Source organism: Sphaeramia orbicularis, chromosome 5 (assembly GCF_902148855.1).
Source record: "Sphaeramia orbicularis chromosome 5, fSphaOr1.1, whole genome shotgun sequence".
Lineage (NCBI taxonomy): Eukaryota > Metazoa > Chordata > Actinopteri > Kurtiformes > Apogonidae > Sphaeramia > Sphaeramia orbicularis.
The window spans coordinates 15032948-15054381 of NC_043961.1; positions in this window are offsets into that span (position 1 = coordinate 15032948).

Here is a 21434-nt window from a genome sequence, read left to right on the forward strand (position 1 = left end):
TGTTGACATTTTATTGACTACAAATGTGTTAGAACATGTTCATCTTAAAGATGAGTTCGTTCAAATCAGCTTTATCACAAATCAACAAATGTTGTTCACCTCTCATACATTCCTGTTGCGCTGTTTTCTCATCCATCTCTGCTCAGTGCATTTGTCCGTAGACTGCGGGCGTCTCTGAGCTTCAATGAGACTGAGTGGAACAGTTTTTTTCATTGCCTCAAAACTGGACAGTAATTGGATAAATGCCACAATGTTGTCCCGCCCCTGGATGCCGGGCATCTCTGGGGGTGAATGGAGCTGTGGGCGGAGCTCGGCCGGGCTGGACGCCAGAATCCCACGTGCTGATTGGAGGATCAGTTGAAAGGCTGAATCCCGTTTGATTGACAGCTGTTTTCAGATCTGCTCCTTCACTGACACAGTTCAGTTTAATACCGCCACACATTCTGCTGTGAAATCAAGAGAGAAACCACTACGAAATTACTCGTTCATTTCTTGCACTGTAAATAAAACACACTCATTGGACTTCCTTGTTTCAATTTAACATAATTTCACTGTTTTCTTGTTTCAGTTCCATAATTTAATCATTTCTTGTTCGAGTTTAACATCGTTTTGTAGATAGTTAAATCAATCATAATGTCAGCTAGGTCGGCGTGAAAGGAGCATCTCTAGTTTAAAAAGGCTGAAGTCTAACACCCACAACACAATGGGCCAAGGCCGTCTGAGCAGAGAGGACACTGGTCCAGTCCCTGGAAAAGAGGCCTACTTGGTACGATAAGGTCACTGAGCATTTTCTTAAAAAGGAACGGAGGGATGAATGTATGTTTAAATAACTTGACTTTTTTGTTTTGTTTTGTTTTGATGTAAGCCGACAATGAGCTTCCCCTGTCTGAAAGACGAGCAGCCGCCACTGCCTCCTATATACCCCACAGAATCAGTAATAGGCCGTTCTAAGCACAGCGTATGTGATGTGTGACAGTTACGGCCTGAATCTGCACTTCTTTCACCATTTTAGCATCTTTGAGCTCATTCACAAACGTATCAGAACTCTTACTGATCAAATGTCACAAACCCACATAGTCATCAGAATGAGTCGTTTTGAAGCATGTGTGGGTATTTCACACCCTGGTGTCATTTTTACATCAGTCTACTCAGCGTGTAAAGGCCTTTAACCCTTTGTAGACCAGTGTGTCCCCACAGTTTTACACACATCATCGTTCAAATGACTGTAACTGTACTGATCCAAACAGCATCTGAAAGCTGAAATTGGGAGCTTTGATTGTTATATAACACATTATGGTGGAGGTTTTCTTTAGCTGAGGGAGAGCGGTGGATGTGGCCAGAGCTGAGAGCAGCAGAGTGCAGTCAGTGAGAGAGACATGTAAGACTTTTATTACCTCCGCCAAGGAGGTTATATTTTTGTCAGCGTTGGTCTGTCTGTGTGCAAGATAACTCAAAACGTTAAGGACAGATTTGGATGAAAATTTCAGGAAATGTTGATACTGGCACAAGGAACAAATTATTAAATTTTGGTGGTGGTCGGGGGTGGGGTGGGGGGGCACTGATCTGCCTTGGCGGAGGTCTGCGCTCTCCTTTCTAGAAAAGTACTCGTAGAGCGCAGACCTCCGCCAAGGCAGATCAGTGCCCCCCCACCCCCACCCCCGACCACCACCAAAATTTAATAATTTGTTCCTTGTGCCAGTATCAACATTTCCTGAAATTTTCATCCAAATCTGTCCATAACGTTTTGAGTTATCTTGCACATGGACAGATGTAACCCGTTCAATATATATGTTTATATAATTACACAAAATTGGGTTAAATTGCCATTTTCATCCATAGTTTATGCATACCTGGTGTCTTCCTTTATTGTACAGTTTGTTTGGGGTGTTAGTCCTCCAGCCACACCCACTTCTTCTTCATGTGTCCCCCCGTAGTGTTCGTGTATAAATTCCCTGTGTGCCCGTAGCTCTCCCCTTTTTCATGTTGTCTCTGGCAGGAGGTCAGTGTTCATATCGTCATATCCCGTGTATTTGTACATTTATTTGCTGATGTTTCTTATTATTTGTGCTATCCATGTTTGTTAAGTTGTGTTTACTTTGATGTTGAACTTGTTGGTTTTGTTGTCTGTGCCGCGCGGTGTTGACGTGATGTTTTCATCATTGTAGATCTGGGTACGAGACCTAATTTAGCATCCCAGCTAACTGTCTTTATAATCCTGTTGTCCAGGGTAAATAAATGGAGACTGCCTCCGCATGAGATCACTGTGTCCCGAGTTTATGCCCTTCCAATAACACAACGCAGAGGGAATAGTCCAGTCACACAGACAGACAGACAGACAAACCAACGCCGGCAAAAACATAACCTCCTTGGTGGAGGTTACAATGAAGATATTAACAATCAAGGATGTTAAAGTAATTTTAGGTCAATTTGATCTAAATAATAATAATAATAATCTTTATTTATATAGCACTTTTCATACATTAAAAACTGTAGCACAAAGTGCTTTACATATCAGTTTAAAAATCAGTACCGCCCCCCACACACACCCACCCACTCACCCGCACACACACCTACACACACACACACACACACACACACACACACACACACACACACATATATATATGCAAACCCACAAGTTCACACATACTTAAGAAGACTGGCTGAGCACGGGTAGACCAGAACAAAAATATAAAAGTAAAAGTAAAAGAGGAGGGTGTGTAAAGTGGGTCAGACCTGTAAAATACTATCATAATAAACTATAAATAATGAAAACAACACATTTTTCTCTTTTTTTAGTGTAAAAAAAAAAAGGAAAATTACACAAAAATGTTGACATTTACACACTAGTCTTTTGCAAAAAATGGGAACAACCTGAACAAATATGAACAATCTGAAATGTCTTAAGAGAATTAAGTGTAATTGTACCAATATTCTGCCTGTTATTAAATGTTTTGTGTATTTGTAGCTCCAGTGTGATCTGTAAGTTGGAATGAACTGTGTAAATAAGAAGATGAGGCCAAATAATGGTGTAAATTGTTAAAATTGCACTTTTTTCTTAATAAATTTCATTTTCTTCATGGTTGTTCACGTTTTTCACATTTCTTAAAGGATCATTTGTAGATGTAAACATTTTGATTATATAATTTAACTTTTTTACACTTTCACCAGAAGTTGGACATACAAATTTTGGAACTGATATTATTTATATATTATTATGTGATTATATTAAAGATGCGGCCCACTTCAGGTCATATTGGGCTGTGTGTGGCCCCTGAACTAACATGAGTTTGACACCCCTGCTCTCAGGGTGCCGCTACTAATTGTGGGCCCCATAAAAGCTAAACATTGTGGGCCCTTTGCTTTCAATGTCTGATTCCAGTCTTCTATGCCTCTCGTATACAACGGATTTTACAGGACATTTTCACAACTTCTAACCTGTATCCATTGGACCCCTCTGCAATGAAACTGTTGGATTAAAGTACATATAAAGTGGGTCAGTTTTGAGTTTTCGTGGCCCAAGAAAATCACTTTAAGCAAGTTTTAATCAGCTGGAGTTTGTTTTAGGGTCATCACCCCCCCATTGGTGAACATTGACTGAAGCAGCTTTAGTGTTAAAAAGTTAAAGGCAGTGCAGATTGTGTTGGATTGTGTTGACCTGCTGCTCCCACACCAGTGTCCAGTGCAGTTCCATCTTATGTTCACTGCTCCCAAATCAGATAAAGCCAAGTTCAAGGCCCTAAAATACTAAATTGTGGCCAACGGCTCCATTCTTTTGCAGAGTGTTAAACAGACTTAGTCCTTTTAATCCCTTGGGCCCAATTATGTGGACTGTTTGGCAATATCCACACAAGTCATTTAGCGTAGGCACGGTATTTAAGTGCTTTTGCTGATTTGTTCTGTGCCCCACTGCTCCTGCTGTAACCAGAGCTTAAAGCGCTAAAGAGTCTTGACATTGAGTGGATGAGTGTAATCAGTAAAATATTATTATTATATTGTGTGCACGATTACTGAAATGATCCATTTAGCTTTATATAGACCCTTAAGAGTCATTGTGGAGACTATTTTTAGAGGTGATTAGAGGACAATGCAAATTGTTGGAGTTTCGTAAAATTTTGACTTAATGTAGTATTATCAATTAGTTTTTTTCCTGCCATGTATCATTAGAAGTGAAAGCTGGACTCGAAGATGTCAGATCCTCTACTCGACTGGAATCTGCTCCGAATCAAACTTGTTTTTGTTTATGGATGAAATGGTCCAAACTTTTTCTACTTAATCTAAAAACATTGAGGTAAAATTCCTGGTCTATCATTCTGTTTGTTGGTTTATTACAGTTCTAATGTCCACACATATGCGTTTGTGTCTGCATTTAGATCCAATCTGATATATGTGAAGTATGAACAGCAGGAAAAACTACAGTTTCAGGTTAAAAACAGCTTCTATAAACCAAAGTGGTTATATTTAGTGTGACCTCCCTTTGCAATTTGAAATTTATGGCATTAATTTCCTGAATTATCAATCGACAAGAAGCAAACATGAACAAAAGTAAACAAGAAATTGAACAAAAATCAATTAAATACCAAGCAAAATGAGAAAAACATTACCAAAATAATCAACTAAAAAACAAAATAATCAACAAAATCCTTGTTCCATCATTCTGTTTATTGGTTTATTACAGTTCTAATGTCCACACATGTGCATTTGTCTCTGTATTTAGATCCAATCTGATATATTGTGAAGTATGAACAGGAAGAAGAAACTACAGTTTCAGGGTAAAAACAGCTTCTATAAACCAAAGTGGTTATACTTAGTGTGACCTCCCTTTGCAATTTGAAATTTATGGCATTAATTTCCTGAGTTATCAATCAACAAGAAGCAAACATGACAAAAATAAATAAATAAATAAAATAATAATAATAAAATAAAAAATCAAGAAAGTGAACAAAAATCAATTAAATACCAAGCAAAATGAGTAAAAATGGGCACAATAATCAACTAACAGAACCAAACAATCAACAAAATCCTTGTTCCATCATTCTGTTTATTGGTTTATTACAGTTCTAATGTCCACACATGTGCGTTTGTCTCTATATTTAGATCCAATCTGATATATGCAAAGTATGAACAGCAGAAGAAACTACAGTTTCAGGGTAAAAACAGCTTCTATAAACCAAAGTGGTCATATTTAGTGTGACCTCCCTTTGCAATTTGAAATTTATGGCATTAATTTCCTGAGTTATCAATCAACAAGAAGCAAACATGAACAAAAGTAAACAAGAAATTGAACAAAAATCAATTAAATACCAAGCAAAATGAGAAAAAATTACCAAAATAATCAACTAAAAGAACAAAATAATCAACAAAATTCTTGTTCTATCATTCTGTTTGTTGGTTTATTACAGTTCTAACGTCCACACATATGCATTTGTGTCTGTATTTAGATCCAATCTGATATGTGTGAAGTATGAACAGCAGGAAAAACTACAGTTTCAGGTTAAAAACAGCTTCTATAAACCAAAGTGGTTATATTTAGTGTGACCTCCCTTTGCAATTTGAAATTTATGGCATTAATTTCCTGAGTTATCAATCAACAAGAAGCAAACATGAACAAAAAAAAAAATAAAAAAATAATAATAATAAAATAAAAAATCAAGAAATTGAACAAAAATCAATTAAATACCAAGCAAAATGAGTAAAAAATGACCAAAATAATCAACTGAAACAACAAAATAATTAACAAAATCCCTTTGCATTAACATGTCTTTAACCCTTTAGTTCAGAAAATATCAGATTTATGGCATTCATTTACTGATGTTTTATACCAGGTTTCATTCAACACATGTCAGATGTTTCTAATGGTTTTCGCTGCTTCTTGTCATGGGGTCAGAGGTCAAACTAAATAATGACTTCAACCTTTACAACACATTTAGTTCAGTTTTTTGTGTCTTTTAAGGCTGTGCACATATTTCCTGTATTTTCCTATTATAAGTGAAGTAAAAAGATTAAGAAATAAATATGTAAGTCCATTTCAATCTTACAAAAACAACAAAGTTAAAGGTGGAATATGACTTTTGTACATTATTGTAGTTTATCCATGGTTTACCTTTAATAAAACTACTATTTATACCAAATTTGAGTTATTTTTGTTCACACTCAGGTATACAAAGCAGATTTCCTGTGATTATTCAACAATTGTCTTTAATTTTCATTCCGTCTTTCAGTCATCATTGTGCCACATTATAATGTAACATAAAGTAACTTATTTCACAGAGTTTCTTCAAGTGGATTACTTCTCCTCAAGGGATTTGTGTCTTGAAACTGACAAATTCACACTTCCACTTGGGTCATGGATGTGGAAGAGCTCAAAAAGGCGTTTTCAGCTTTTGGAGAGTGTACAGGGACTGGCTGTCAAAACACTATCACATGATGGAGACTGAACTTTTGCACGCTGCATGGAAATCTCATTTTCATACAGAAAAGGCACTGGAAGGTGTATATGGAAATTCTGCGTGAGAGATTTTGAATACATTGTGTTGCATCATGAAAGTGATGAAATGGGAGCATGAGTTCTTATAAATACACTAGACCCAGCAGTGATTTGATGTCAAAAAGTGCCCGAGGTTTTACTTGGATTGATGCTCCTGTTGATTCTGTGTATTTTTCTGTTCACATGTTTTAGAAACTGACAGTGAAGTGCATAAAGTAAAAACAATACTAGGGTTAATTCAGATTTATCCACAATACACCCACTGAAAAACGAAGAAAAAGAAAGTGACTTTGTCTTAAAACATACTGTCATTATTTTAGTTTCTGTTTGTCATGATATAGTGTATCTGAATTAGCAAGCCACCTACGTATTGTATAAAATAAATTATTTATAAGTAATAAAAGTGGATAGTCATTCTATAAATCCCCCAAATCTGTAATTTCTGATGATACATTTTAGTTGTAAAGGTACTGTTTAGTTTTTCATAAAAACCATAAAACTTGGACCTTTCTTCAGAGTTGGAGGATTGATGTATACTTATGTTTATTTTATTTAATATTGTATTATATTCTATATTGTGTTGCTATATTTGTGTTAGCAGATAAGACGTCTAACTTCAGATCAGAAGATTAAGGGTTCAAGTCCCTTCGCAGTCAGGAAAGTTGTGTCCCCCTTGAAAACAAAAGGCCTGCACTTCAGTGACGTGGACAGTTCCGATGAAGTCTGGGATTTTACACTGGAAGTATTTTATTTAAAATTATTTATTCATTTGTAATATATATATATATATATATATATATATGTTCACTGTTGTTTATGTATATATTTCCTTCCTTGAGTTAGCTATTATTTGTTTATTTATTCGCTAGCACAGCTAAGAAAGGCATTGGTAAAAGATTATATGTGTATTTGTATGTGTGTATATGTATAAAAGTATATATGTGTATATGGATGAATGAGTGTGTGTGTATGTGTGTTTGTGTGTGTGTGTGAATAGATATATAAATATAGAAGAGTAATGTTAAAGGAAGAGGGACATATATTATTAATAATATTGTAGGGAGAGGGGGTGGGATTAAATAAGTTATACTTCTTCCCACCCCTTTTCGGGCATGTAAATGGAATTATTGTGCTTTTCTTCTGACGAAGATTGTTATGATTCTTGATATTTGTATTATTATGTATGTTTTGCAAGTGCATATAGTAAAATTTCATTGCATGTTCGTAATAAATACCTAAATCACTAATATATATATGTATATATATATATATATATATATATATATATATATATATATATATATATATATATACACACACATACACGTACATATATAGATAGGTAGATATATATGTGTGTGTGTGTGTGTGTGCTTTTGTATACACTTCCCCCTTATTTATTTATTTATTTATTTACTTACTTATTTATTTTTCTTTTGGTTGAATTGTTTTCCTTAACTATTTCTTTGTCTTTTGTTTGGGATTTGAGTGGCTGGCCTAGGGTAGTTGTGGTGGTGGTGGTGTGTGTGTGTGTGTGTGTGTGTGTGTGTGTGTGTGGGGGGGGTGACATTCAGGTGTGGCAGTCAATGCCTGTTCTATAGCTTTATTTTTGTACCTTATGCTGTGTATCACTATGTCTCAAATGTTCAAAATGTTCTATAAATAAAGTTAAAAAAAAACAAACAAAACAAAACATAAAACTTGCTTTAGGTTTGGAAATTAAACTGTCACAAAAATGCCTCACGGTAGTGGTTTTACTTTCCAGCATTACTGACTTCTACACATTCTGAGAGCATCACATTTCAACGTATAGGTGCCCCATAAAAAGTCTTTTTTGTGCGTATAAGGTAGGTGTCGACTAGCCCAAAAAATAATAGTAGTAGTAGTAATTTATTTGTCCATTTAACAGAACATGATATATACATACATACAGTTTGGATTTCTATATTAAACATGGGCAAAAAGGCGTAGGAAGAAGCAACAGCTTATTTATGCCAACCCTATTTACAAGAAGGAAAGTTGCAGAAACAAAACAAGACAACAAGGTGGTGCAGTTTTAAACAATAATATAATAAAACAAATAATACAATCTAAGCAAAATCTCGGATTCATACTGATAACTGGCTTACTTTATCCTAATGTTTTATATTTATTGACCTTAGTTTTAAACATCCTTTTAAATGTGGTGACTGATGTGCATGTTTTTTTTGTTTTTTTTTTATCGAGGTTGTTCCATAATTTTACTCCAATTACAGACATGCATTTGCCTTTTGTGTTAGTCCTTGCCTTTGATTACTTGAACATACCGATCCCCCAGTTGAGTCTTTAATGATCCGCTTTACCTTTTTTCATCCTGTCACATAAACTTCTAAATTTCTCAGAAGCTGCCTTGGTTGGTGGTTGTGGTCTTGCAAAGGGAGTCGGGGCTCATTTGGGATTAGCCACCCATCGACCTTGATGATGGCGATGGCACGAGGGATCTTACGTAGCCTCGGTCGCCAACCTAGCCAAGTCATATGCACTCCTTCTTTCCACTTCAATTTTATTTGTAGAGCCCTACATCACAACGAGGTTGCCTCACTGGGTGTTATGTTCTGACGCACTTTTGTTTTTCCCCCTTTGTCTTTTGTGGGTTTTTTGTTGTAGTTCTTACTTGGCACTTTTGAGTGAATATTGCTCTGTTATTTTTTTTTTGCCTTGATAACATTTTTGGGCAAAATAGTATGTATTCAGTATGTTTCTTTAATAGATGGCCAATTGGTTTTCCCGCCGGCTGAGCTTATAAATTGGGCCAGTGCTGGGCTCTCGTTCTCTCTCGCCTCCTGCTCTCTCCACCTCCTCCAACGATGCCGGCGTCCGGAGCGCGCACGTTGAGGCACGCATCTGCTCCACTCCTCCACGCAGGTTGCTCCACGCCAGCGGGGTTTTTGTTAGCTTTTTGTTAGCTTATCTTTTTGTTTGACCAGGTGGATCCGGACGTCCTGTTTTCGTTTTTCCTTTCGTTAGGGCTTATTTAGCAGTTTGCTTTTTTTGATAGGGTAGCGGTGCGCTGGCAGCTCCTACGGCCCTGTACAGGGTTGGCCTGTCCAGCGCACCGTCCTTATGTTTAGTTTGCTGGTCCACTGGTCTTTTCCTTTGTTACTTTGGGCATGGAGGTTTAAAAAAAGGGGTTTTGGGATTCTGCTTAATTAAAACCATGTTGGTTACAACCGAAGAGAATAGCAGAAGAACAAACAACTAAATGCAAATAAATAAAGTTTTTTTCGAATTACACTCCTTGACTCCCGGTGTCCTTTGTAAATATGTTTCACCCTTCAGGTTGTAACACTGGGCTTTACAGAATTAGTTGAATATGAAAACAAACAACAATTCAAATATAAACAGCAGAAGAAGGACATGGATTAATGTCCCGGGCATCCCCCGTCCTTAGACCTTCCTTCTTGCCAAAGAAAAACTCCAAAAACCCAGTGGAAAAGGAAAAGAGAAACTTCAGGGAGAACCACAGTGAAGGAGAGATCCACTCCCATGGACAGATTATAGATGCACCAGGACTGATGGACGTCCATTTACAGATGTATACTGACAGTCGATAGAAACTTTGAGGTAGAAATGTCTGCATATTTCTACTTGTCGGGGGGTTGTAATTATTCATTGTGGATTTATTGATGACTTAGTGCTCGGATAGTTGAGATAATGATGAGTTGTCATGTTGTCGCGGTTCATTGCACATGGGTTGGTCTCTGTGCAAAAGTTGACTAAACACACATTGAGCAGTACTCAGTGGGTATCTGCACAATCTGAGGATTGGTTTTGAAGGCCTATATAAAGGCCCAAAAAAGGCCACCAGTGTTAGTCCAGTGAACGGCATCATGCCACGTCTATCACGTGAACAACGTCTCTGGGCACTGGGTATGGTGGAGGCCGGTTTGAGCTCCAGTGATATAGCCAGGCGTATGTATGGGCTGTTCCAAACCCACAGTCACAAACCTGGTTGGACGCCACAACACGACTGGCTCAGTTGACGATAGACCACGTCCAGGGTGAGAGAGAGTGACAACCCCCGACCAGGACCACTACTGACCGCTAAGTTTTTTTGTTTTGACATTATTCTTGAAACTTTAGATTTTTGTTTCTGTATGCCAATATCACTGGTCTACAAGGAAAATGCTTCCAGAATAAAAGTAATGAAATTTTACCACATGAGAGTCACTGATAAAGAAAAATCAAGTCAAAAATGCTGGTTGACTGAACTTTCCAAGATACAGCCTTGGGTCAAAATGTGAAATTCAAGAATTAACAAGAGAATGGGTTTGACTCAAAAGGAATATTTGTCTCAGAGCTACAAGATCTACTTCAAAACATTGTCTGCACATTAGAATACATTCACTTTACAGGTTCTGTTTAGTGGAAGATTTATAAAACTATTATTTAAATTTACATAAACCAATATATACAGGGTGGGGAAGCAAAATTTACAATGAACATTTAGTTGTTTTTTCTCAGCAGGCACTACATCAGTTGTTTTGAAACCAAACATATACTGATGTCATAATCATACCTAACACTATTATCCATACCTTTTCAGAAACTTTTGCCCATATGAGTAATCAGGAAAGCAAACGTCAAAGAGTGTGTGATTTGCTGAATGCACTCGTCACACCAAAGGAGATTTCAAAAATAGTTGGAGTGTCCATAAAGACTGTTTATAATGGAAAGAAGAGAATGACTATGAGCAAAACTATTACGAGAAAGTCTGGAAGATACTATTAAAGAAGAATGGGAGAAGATGTCACCCGAATATTTGAGGAACACTTGCGCAAGTTTCAGGAAGCGTGTGAAGGCAGTTATTGAGAAAGAAGGAGGACACATAGAATAAAAACATTTTCTATGATGTACATTTTCTTGTGGCAAATAAATTCTCATGACTTTCAATAAACTAATTGGTCATACACTGTCTTTCAATCCCTGCCTCAAAATATCGTAAATTTTGCTTCCCCACCCTGTATGTGTAATAACACTTCATCATATACCTTGAAAACATCAGCAAACCGGCACTTCTGTCATTTATTTTCCAATTAATCTTATTAAAATTCGTAACATTCAGCACATTCAATCTCTGAAGCAAATCATTTCTAAAAAATTGTAGACCAGTGTATCCTAAACAAATGATTCATATGAAAAAATTCCAGTTTAGGGTTTCGAAATAAAAATTGTGTTGAAAAATATGTAGCTGGGATAGGCTCCAAGCGACCCCCGTGACCCTAGTGAGGATAAAGCGGGTTCAGAAAATGAATGAATGAATGAATATGGTCTCAAAATTTTCATTGACTGTGAGTGTAGTTCCAGTCTGCTTCCGTCACTTCTGTCGTGAAACAGGCTAGTTTTACCCTACTGATGACGTGTCATTGCAATAGTATTCCTGCTGTTTCTTCACTTGCTAACACACCGCATTCGCAATCACGGCAAAAAAAATATTGTCGTAGCTGATGACACTGAAGTTGGATTCATGTAATAAAGGGTGAACTAAACAATAAATAGCGAGCATTTCAATGAACACTTTTTAAGCATCATTAGTGCACTCATTACACAATGCAAAACATAGTCAAGCCACAGCTCCATCTAGTTTAATTAGTATAATTGACCTCCACAGCATTAGCCATGCATGTTATGGATAATGCACCAAGTGATAAAACAGTAGAAACAAACAACTGAGCGCCCATCATGTGCCTTTAGCAAATACAGTCCTATATCGTATTCATGCCAGAAGCTACGGTACTTACAGAATCCTTACCACGGCCGCACAATACTGCACTTCCCTTATATTTTATTGCAATTCATCCATCAGGGAGCACACCAGTCCTCATTTATGGGGCTGCGAGAAGCCAACCCCAAGGTGAGTTCTCACAGTTTGAGGCAGCCTGACCCTCATCAGTGATTTGTGGTTGCTACAACACCAACCCCCTTACCCCTTACCCCCTTCCCCCACTTTGTTTAGAGGCCGTGCAGAGGCTGGAGGATCCTACGAGGTGGTGACAGCAGGAGTAGTGGGCCACTCGGCCATGACGGGAATTAATGAGACATGCATGGGTAATGAGATTACAAAGCTGTTGCAGGGAAAGCCAGAAAGGAGGATTAGCAGGTACACGCTGTCACAGGCTGACTTCAGCTGGGAGCAGAGCAGGACTACACCTGTACCAACACCGACACATTCACGTCCAACACCGGCCTGGATGGAGACGTGGCAGCTGTGGAATGTCATCTACGGTGTCGACGAGTTCCCGCTACCTCAAGTGGCGTCGAGTTTGTCACAAGTAAAGAAATACATCTGCCAAGACCTTCATCTGCTGTGTTTTTTTGTTGTTTTTTCGTACACTGAAAAGCACAGTTAAAGGTGGGGTTGGAGATCTTGGAAAAATGGTTCGAGGAAGCTACATTTTGAAAATACTCAATTCAAAAGTCCAAACCCCTTTCTTCAGACATCCCAACGAAACAGGGGCCATGAAAGGTAAACGTTGTGGACCCTTTATAAAATTCAGTATCTTGTCGATGTGCCAGAGCAGGGGGCGGGGGGGTATGTAGGTTGGGGTGTGGTCCATACATAACATCACTTACGCTAGCATGAGACAAAACTGAAACTTAACATGCATTCAGCGTCCAACTCCTGACTTCGATGCCTCTATTATTCAGTGGATCTTACACGAAATTTTCGCACCTTCTAACCTGTGTCCACTGGACCCCCTCCACTGCCCTATGGGCCCCCCACCAATGCTAGGCCCCATGAATTTGTCATGTTTCCTCCCCCTTATTGGCGCCCTGTTGAGCCGCATGATGTAATAAATTCCCATTATGTAATAAAAGTTCCAAATGTAATAAGAATGTCACGTCATCTTGTAATAAAGCCGCATTATGTAATAAACTGACGCATTTTGTGATAAACTACCTCAATGCATTATGTAGTAAATTTTTTCACATTATGTAGTAAGTTATTACAATTTGAGAAATTTATTACAAAATGCACGTGACACATTTTTATTTTCAGGAAAATGTAATGTGCTAAATTAATCTTTAAACTGTGTGGTTAAAGTTCGGATTACATTACCTGTAGCTCCTGTGACTAATTTCTTCTAAATTGCTCTGAAATTATATTAATTTGGATTGTTATTACATAATGAACCATGTTATTACACTTCTTTTTTAAAATAAAAATGTGTCAAGTGCATTTTGTAATAAATTTCTCAAATTGTAATAACTTCCTACATAATGTGAAAAAATTTACTATGTAATGCGTTGACGTAGTTTATTATAAAATGCGTTAGTTTATTACATAATGTGGCGTTATTTCAAGATGACGTGACATTCTTATTACATTTTGAACTTTTATTACATAATGGGAATTTATTTCATAATGCGGCTCAGCACGCCCCAGCCCCGAAGCCACACCTCCAGAATACTGGCATGCACAATGCTAGTTTCCAAGGATTCATGAGCGCTGCACAGTATCAACTCGCCCGCCCTGGCTCCGGCCTCAGCTCCAACACCCCCCACTCTTACAGAACCGCCCCAATTCATACCTAGCTGACTAATGTTGCATTTCCTAGTGATTTATGTTAGTGACAAAACAGTTTGCCAGTGAACTTTCCATCTTAATATAAATAATATGGCCAAGCTCTGGCTCCATTTCCTGTACACACTGCAAAAATCCAAATCTTACCAAGTGCATTTTTCTCATTTCTAGTCCAAATATCTCATCGTACTTAAAATAAGACATAATCACCTAAAGAGTAACTTTTCAGTCAGATATAAGAGCTCATTTTTCGACAATAGATCTTGAAAATCTTATTTCAAGAAATCTCACCAAGATAATTTTCACTTGTTCCATTGTCAGATTTTTTTTTGCTTGAATTAAGCAAAAAAAAAAAAATCTTGAATTAAGCAAAAAAACAAAATCTGCCAATGGAACAAGTGAAAATTATCTTGGTAAGATTTCTTGAAATAAGTGATAGCTGCAAAAAAAAAAAGTATAACAAGGAATTGGGGGAAGATTAACGTACCATCAAAGGATCAGTGGATAACTACGATTGAGGACATATTTCTAATGGAAAAACTAACACACAGATTGAGACTACAAGAACCACAAATGAACAAAAAGTGGAAAAAATGAACATTATATAAGCAAAATAATTGATAAGACTGTGCTACCCAGACTTATTTGTGTTGTTATGTTTTCTTTTGTTGTTGTTCTTTTAAAACTAATAAAATATAAGTTACCAAAAAAAAAAAAAGATTTCTTTAAATAAGATTTTCAAAATCTATTGTCTAAAAATAAGTTCTTATATCTCACTGAAAAGTTACTCTTTAGGTGATTATGTCTTATTTTAAGTGTGATGAGATATTTGGACTAGAAATGAGAAAAATACACTTGGTAAGATTTTGATTTTTGCAGTGCAAGTGCTCCAAGCCTCTGAGAACACATGATTCATGCACGAAGAGGGGTACGCGCAGAAGAGGGAGGGACAAATGGCAGTTGAATTTGATAGACATATCACCATTCAATCATTTCGATGAGCCGGTTAAAATGATTGGATGGTGTTTTTTTCAGGCCTGTCCATTCCACAGGTGACTAAATTGTTTTATTTTTGTCTTAGAGCATTTAACCCTTTCATGCATGAATTATGAGAACCTTAGTCAATATTTTTTTCTTGAGTGTTTTTGTTCCTCTTTAGGCATGAAAAAAACAATGCAATTGATTTTTTTTTTTTTAATGAACCTATTTTTCGTGGAGTTACAAAAATGTCCACTCAGCTGGACACTATGCGTTTAATTTTTGAAGCAAAGAAACATGTATTTAAAAATCATCATCAGAAAGTGATAAACTGTGTGAAAACTATGAAATAACAACATTTTTAATGCAGCTAATTGCTGAATTGCTACTGTTTTCTCACATTTTATCATACTCTAATATTAGTTATTACTCATTTCATGGAGATAATATCCTCCTGAGACCCAGGAATTTGACAGCTTTAGCTTTTTTTACATTAAAAAATTGTCTTGATTGGAAATTGTGTAATGCAACAATTTTTTCAGATATATTTTCAAAATTATTTTTATTTATTGACTGATTTTTTTAATGGAATGTCCATTGCAATGCACAGTATTTTTTAAGTAAAACTGTCAAACTTTTGTCCCCTGCAGGGGACAAAATGCATTGCTGGGTCTCAGGAGGATATGCACAAAAAAAAAAAGTTTCTTAATTACAGTCTAATATCAATTAGTAATTGATTTACACTTAAGCATGTCACTGCAGATCAGGTTTATCATGAGCAGCAAAGTTACAGTGATTGTATGAACTGCAGTGTTTTGGATGGTGCATGAGTGTCCACTGTGTTGGCTGATATGGAACTAAAACAAAAAAACAAAACAAAACATGAATATACAAGAGAACAGCTGGAGAGTAACTGTCCACTATAGTGACCACTATGCATGAAAGGGTTAATCAAAGGTGGGGTGCGAGATGTTTTACTGGAGCATTTTTTACTATATTGCTTAAAATCCCCTTCACACCCTGATTACAACCAATTAATTAAATACCCAAGGACACAACGGACTGACTAGGACAGAGTGGGATTCGAACCATCAACCTTTCAGTTATTGGATGACCCGCTGTACCTCCTGAGCCGTGGAACCAAATGGCTTTAGACATTTGAACTGAATATTTTCCAAATGTAGCTTGCTCGAGCTGTTTTTCTAAGATCTCATACCCCACCTTTAATTGGTTGTAATCAGGGTGTCAAAGGGATTTTAACCCTTTCATGCATAATGTCACTACAGTGGACAGCTATTCTACAGCTCTGTTCTCTTGTATATTCGTGGATTTTGTTGTTTTAGTTCCATATCAGCCAACACAGTGGACACCTATGCATCATCCCATACACTGTAATTCATACCATTACTGTACCTTTGCTGTTCTTGATAAACCTGATCTGCAGTAAGATGTTTCAGTGTAAATCAACTGTTATTTTCTGGGGAAAAAAAGCAGTTTGTTTTTTTTTTTTTTTGTGCATATTATCTCCATGAAAAGAGTAATAATTAACATTAGAACATGTTAAAATGTGAGGTTAAAATGTGAGATGTCAGATTTTATTTCATTGTTTTAATATCAATTGCTGATATTGGGTTTTAAACACGTTTCTTTACTTCAAAAATTAAATGCATGGACATTTTTGTAACTCCATGAAAAAAAAACAAAAAACAACTTGATCACACTGTTTTTTTCATGCCTATGGAGGAATAAAAACACTCAAGAGAAAAATCTTAACTAAGGTTCTCATGACTAGTGCATGAAAGGGTTAAGCAATATAGTAAAAACAAAAAAAGCTCCAGGAAAACATCTCCTACCCCACCTTTTAACAGGAAATATATTGTTACTGATAATCAATCATTGGGAGATGAACTCATTAATCCAACAGAGAGCTTTTGCTAAAGATCTAATATGGAAATGTGACACCAATATTATATATCATTATCCAGAGACGCTGTGTGATACATGACTGTGTGCAGACAGTGGCCGTGACCTTTACGTACTGCATCATCAACGCATTAATAATGCATTCTCCAGCACTTTCCTCAATGCCATTACTATGTTTCATATTGTGAGTGGGAAAACAACAACAGTTCATTCTCTTGCTTTTTGCTTGCCAGCTTTGTCTGTCAACCAGACCTTAAGGGCCTGTTTAAAAATTAATGAGCAGTGCTTATACTGTAAATAACTGCTGGTAATGCACCGTGGGTTATTTGAAATGTAAAACCTACTGTCATGCTTTGATTATCTATGTATCTGCCCTGAGCACGGATCTGAGCAGTGTTCCGTGCAATCTGGTTGCCGGCTGACTTATTAAGGCTGGCTGTCATTCGCGAGCGTGTCGAACAGTTCCCTTGAGTTGAGCAGCAGCGGGGTTACGGAGACGGCGTTTAGAGGCCACTTCATGTATATACATAATGCAGCGTAATTTCGGAGAGGTAATTATTTTTTGGACTCTTAGGATTTTCTTACTACGAAGCTGAGAAAACGGGCAGATTGTTTGGACCGTCTTCCATCCAATCAGTGGAAATTACACACACTCACTCATATCAAGTAATTGTCATCGTCAAATTGCGACAATATATTCCGAACAAACACTGATGATGGAGTTGATGATGATGGAACGGAGCTGCAGCGGCTCATATGATTAATTCATTATAATGTACATTATTTTTGGGTACACTGCGTCACGGTATCGCTGAGAAACTGAACTATAGATGAAATGAGAGTCACCGCTTTAAGACGACAGTGGCGTCCACACTTTGTCTTCTGTTTCATTATTATGTGTTGGAATATAAAAATATTATCAGTGGAGTTGCATGTTTTCAAGGCGAACGGCTCCGGTCTTGTCCAGTTTTCATCAAGTACGATCTATAATTTTAACATTCACAAACATATCTAAGGACACTGAAATTGAAAGAGTGTCTGCAACAAAATTTTTAGGCATTATAATTGATGACCAGTTAACCCATAAAGACCCAAACAGCCACTGGAAACCAAATTAATCTACAGATATAAAATGATTAATACATGTTGATTCATTAATCCTATCAATCCATATAGATAATTGGTGTAAAATGCAGTTTGTCATCTTTTCATGATCATCACATACGACCCATTTTGGATGTTCAGAGGTTTCTTAGTAAACATAGAAATACCGTCATCTTCTACAACATTGATTCATCAGTAAAACCCATGGAGTTTGAACAATAACAGTGGATGAAGACACTTGTTTTTACATTCAATTAATGATATATTTCACTGAAAAAGCCACTTCTGCCTCCAATTTCTCTGTTTTTGATGTAATAACCCTTAACTTTAATTTGAGCTTTTATAGACATCAATGATTATCAGTAAATTAAATGTGTGAAAATACCTGATTTTCACGTAAGAATGCAAAATACTGACCATATTATCAGAATAAATGGTGATAAATCAATTAAGAAAAGGAAAGAATTGTGAAAAAATAATTTGGGATTTGCCGTGAAAGTAGCACTGGGTCTTTATGGGTTAAATTGGAAAAAGCATGTAAACTTACTTAGATCAAAAATAGCCAAAAGTATTGCCATAATGTATAAAACCAAAAACCTTCTAAATCAGAAATCTCTCCATATATTGTACAATTCTCTTGTTCTTCCATATCTGAACTATTGTGCAGCGATATGGGGTAACACCTATAAATCAAATATTAATTCTATATTCTTACTTCAAAAAAAGGCAATTCGACTTGTCAATCAAACACAGTACCTAGCTCCAACAAATCCCCTATTTATCAAATTAAATGCTTTAAAACTACACGATCTGGTTGACCTCAATACTCTTATTACAGGGTGGGGAAGCAAAATTTACAATATTTTGAGGCAGGGATTGAAAGACAGTGTATGACCAATTAGTTTATTGAAAGTCATGAGAATTTATTTGCCACAAGAAAACTTGACATAATAGAAAATGTTTTTATTCTGTGTCCTCCTTCTTTCTCAATAACTGCCTTCACACGCTTCCTGAAACTTGCGCAAGCGTTCCTCAAATATTCGGGTGACAACTTCTCCCATTCTTCTTTAATAGTATCTTTAAGAAAGTGGACATTGCTGTGTGATGTTCTATTGGTAGCATGTTCTAAAACGCCCCAAACAGCAGAATCCAGAGGGTTTAGATCTGGGCTAGAAGGCGGCCATAAACATGATTCCCAAAAATTGCTAAAGTTGGATTTGTTGCTGTTGTCAACAAGTGTTTTGGTGTTCTTGTGTAAGATTTTAACTTCAAATCATATTTTACTGCATTTCTAACGGTCTTGTTGTCTACCTCAAGTTCAATTGCCATTTTTCTCATGGATTTGGTTGGATCCTTTAGGATTTTGGATTTGAGAGCTTTAATAAAAGCTTTGGTACGTTTTTTGTTTCTTCCTCCACTTCCAGACTTTCTCGTAATAGTTTTGCTCATAGTCATTCTCTTCTTTCCATTATAAACAGTCTTTATGGACACTCCAACTATTTTTGAAATCTCCTTTGGTGTGACGAGTGCATTCAGCAAATCACACACTCTTTGACGTTTGCTTTCCTGATTACTCATATGGGCAAAAGTTTGTGAAAAGGTATGGATAATAGTGTTAGGTATGATTATGACATCAATATATGTTTGGTTTCAAAACAATTGACGTAGTGCCTGCTGAGAAAAAACAACTAAATGTTCATTGTAAATTTTGCTTCCCCACCCTGTATAATGTATAAAGCCCATGAACACATGCTCCCCTATAGTCTACAGGAGATGTTTGAGCCCAGGCAAAGTAATTATAATTTAAGGGGAACTGAAATCTACAAGAAAATTAAGTGTAGAACAAACATAAAAAGCCAGTGTATCTCTGTGGAATAATCTGGAGCAAAACTTAAAAATGTCTTCTTCAATCTGTGCATTTAAAAGGATGTATAAATCCACTATAATAACAAAATATAGAACATTAGAAGTACGCATAAAATAAGATATTATAGTAAATTGGTTATCATGATAGGAAGATACTATTATATTATTGATCATTGTATTTGGAGTAAATATTTGGGGTGGATATGTATATTATAGTTTGTATTGAAGATGGTTGATTATTGCAAATCTGATTGTGTATGAGGTGACTTAAAAAAAAGGGTCTATGAATGGTTTTTATGGATGTTTTGTGTTATTGTTAAAAATATACAGAGGAAAATGTGTTAACAAAGCAAAGGAGGCGGATCTAGTTTGATTATTAGTTTGTAAAAAGGGGGTGGGAGTCAATAAGTTCTACTTCTTCTCACTCCTTTTCGAGCGCAAAAAATTGTATTCATTTATTTGTTTTGACCATGTTGTATGATTCTTTGTTATCTGATGATTCTATGTGCTCGAAATAAAGTACTACTACTACTTCTACTATCTCTATCTTGTACATTATAAATAATTTTTAACCCACAGAGACCCAAATATCCACCGTCATCCAAAAGCATCTACTGATCTAAAATGTCGATCCAATAATCCTATCAATACATGTAAGTAATTGGACTTTGGGAAAAGCTTTATCACCATTTTCGGACACGTTATAGATCAAACGATACTCAATTAATCAAGTCCTGAATATTTCATGCACCTTTCAGGAACTTCTAAGGTGAAAAGAGTATCATGCCCCATTGTCAAAGTCCTAACATCTCAAAAAAAACCACAATGAAAATAGAAGGATTCAATGGAGTTTAATAGGACTAAAATAATAACTTCTTTTTTTCTGGAAAGTGTGAAAATGTTTTGAAATCTATAGTAGAGCAAGGCTTTGGAAAAGAAGACCTGATCAATTTTTAAAGTACTCTTCAAAGTATTAGAAAAGAAGCAGCATCCTATCAATCTTATTAATACATGTAAATAATTGGTGTAAAATGCAGTTTATCATCTTTTCATGGTCCTCAGATTTGACCCATTTGGACATTCAGAGTTACCGTAGTTACCATGGAAACACAGTCATCTTCTACAACATTGGTTCACCAGTAAAACCCATGGAGTTGGATCAATGACAGTGAATGGAGACCCTTGGGTTTGTGTCCAGTTAATGTTACATTTTGCTGAAAAAGTGACATTTTCTTCAATTTTTTTCAGTTTTGATACATAAACTTTGACTTTACTCTGAACATCTTCATGATCAGTCAATTAAACATAGGAAAATAGATGATTTTCACTGGAAAAATGCAAAATTCAGATGATCATATTATAATAAATGGCGATAAATCACTTAGGAAAGGTTAAATAAAGAGAAAAAAATTATTCGGGAACTACCGCAAAAGTCACACCGGGTCCTTATGGGTTAAGATACGTTAAATAAATGGATAATGACCCCAGCTACAACATGAAAACACTGCAGAA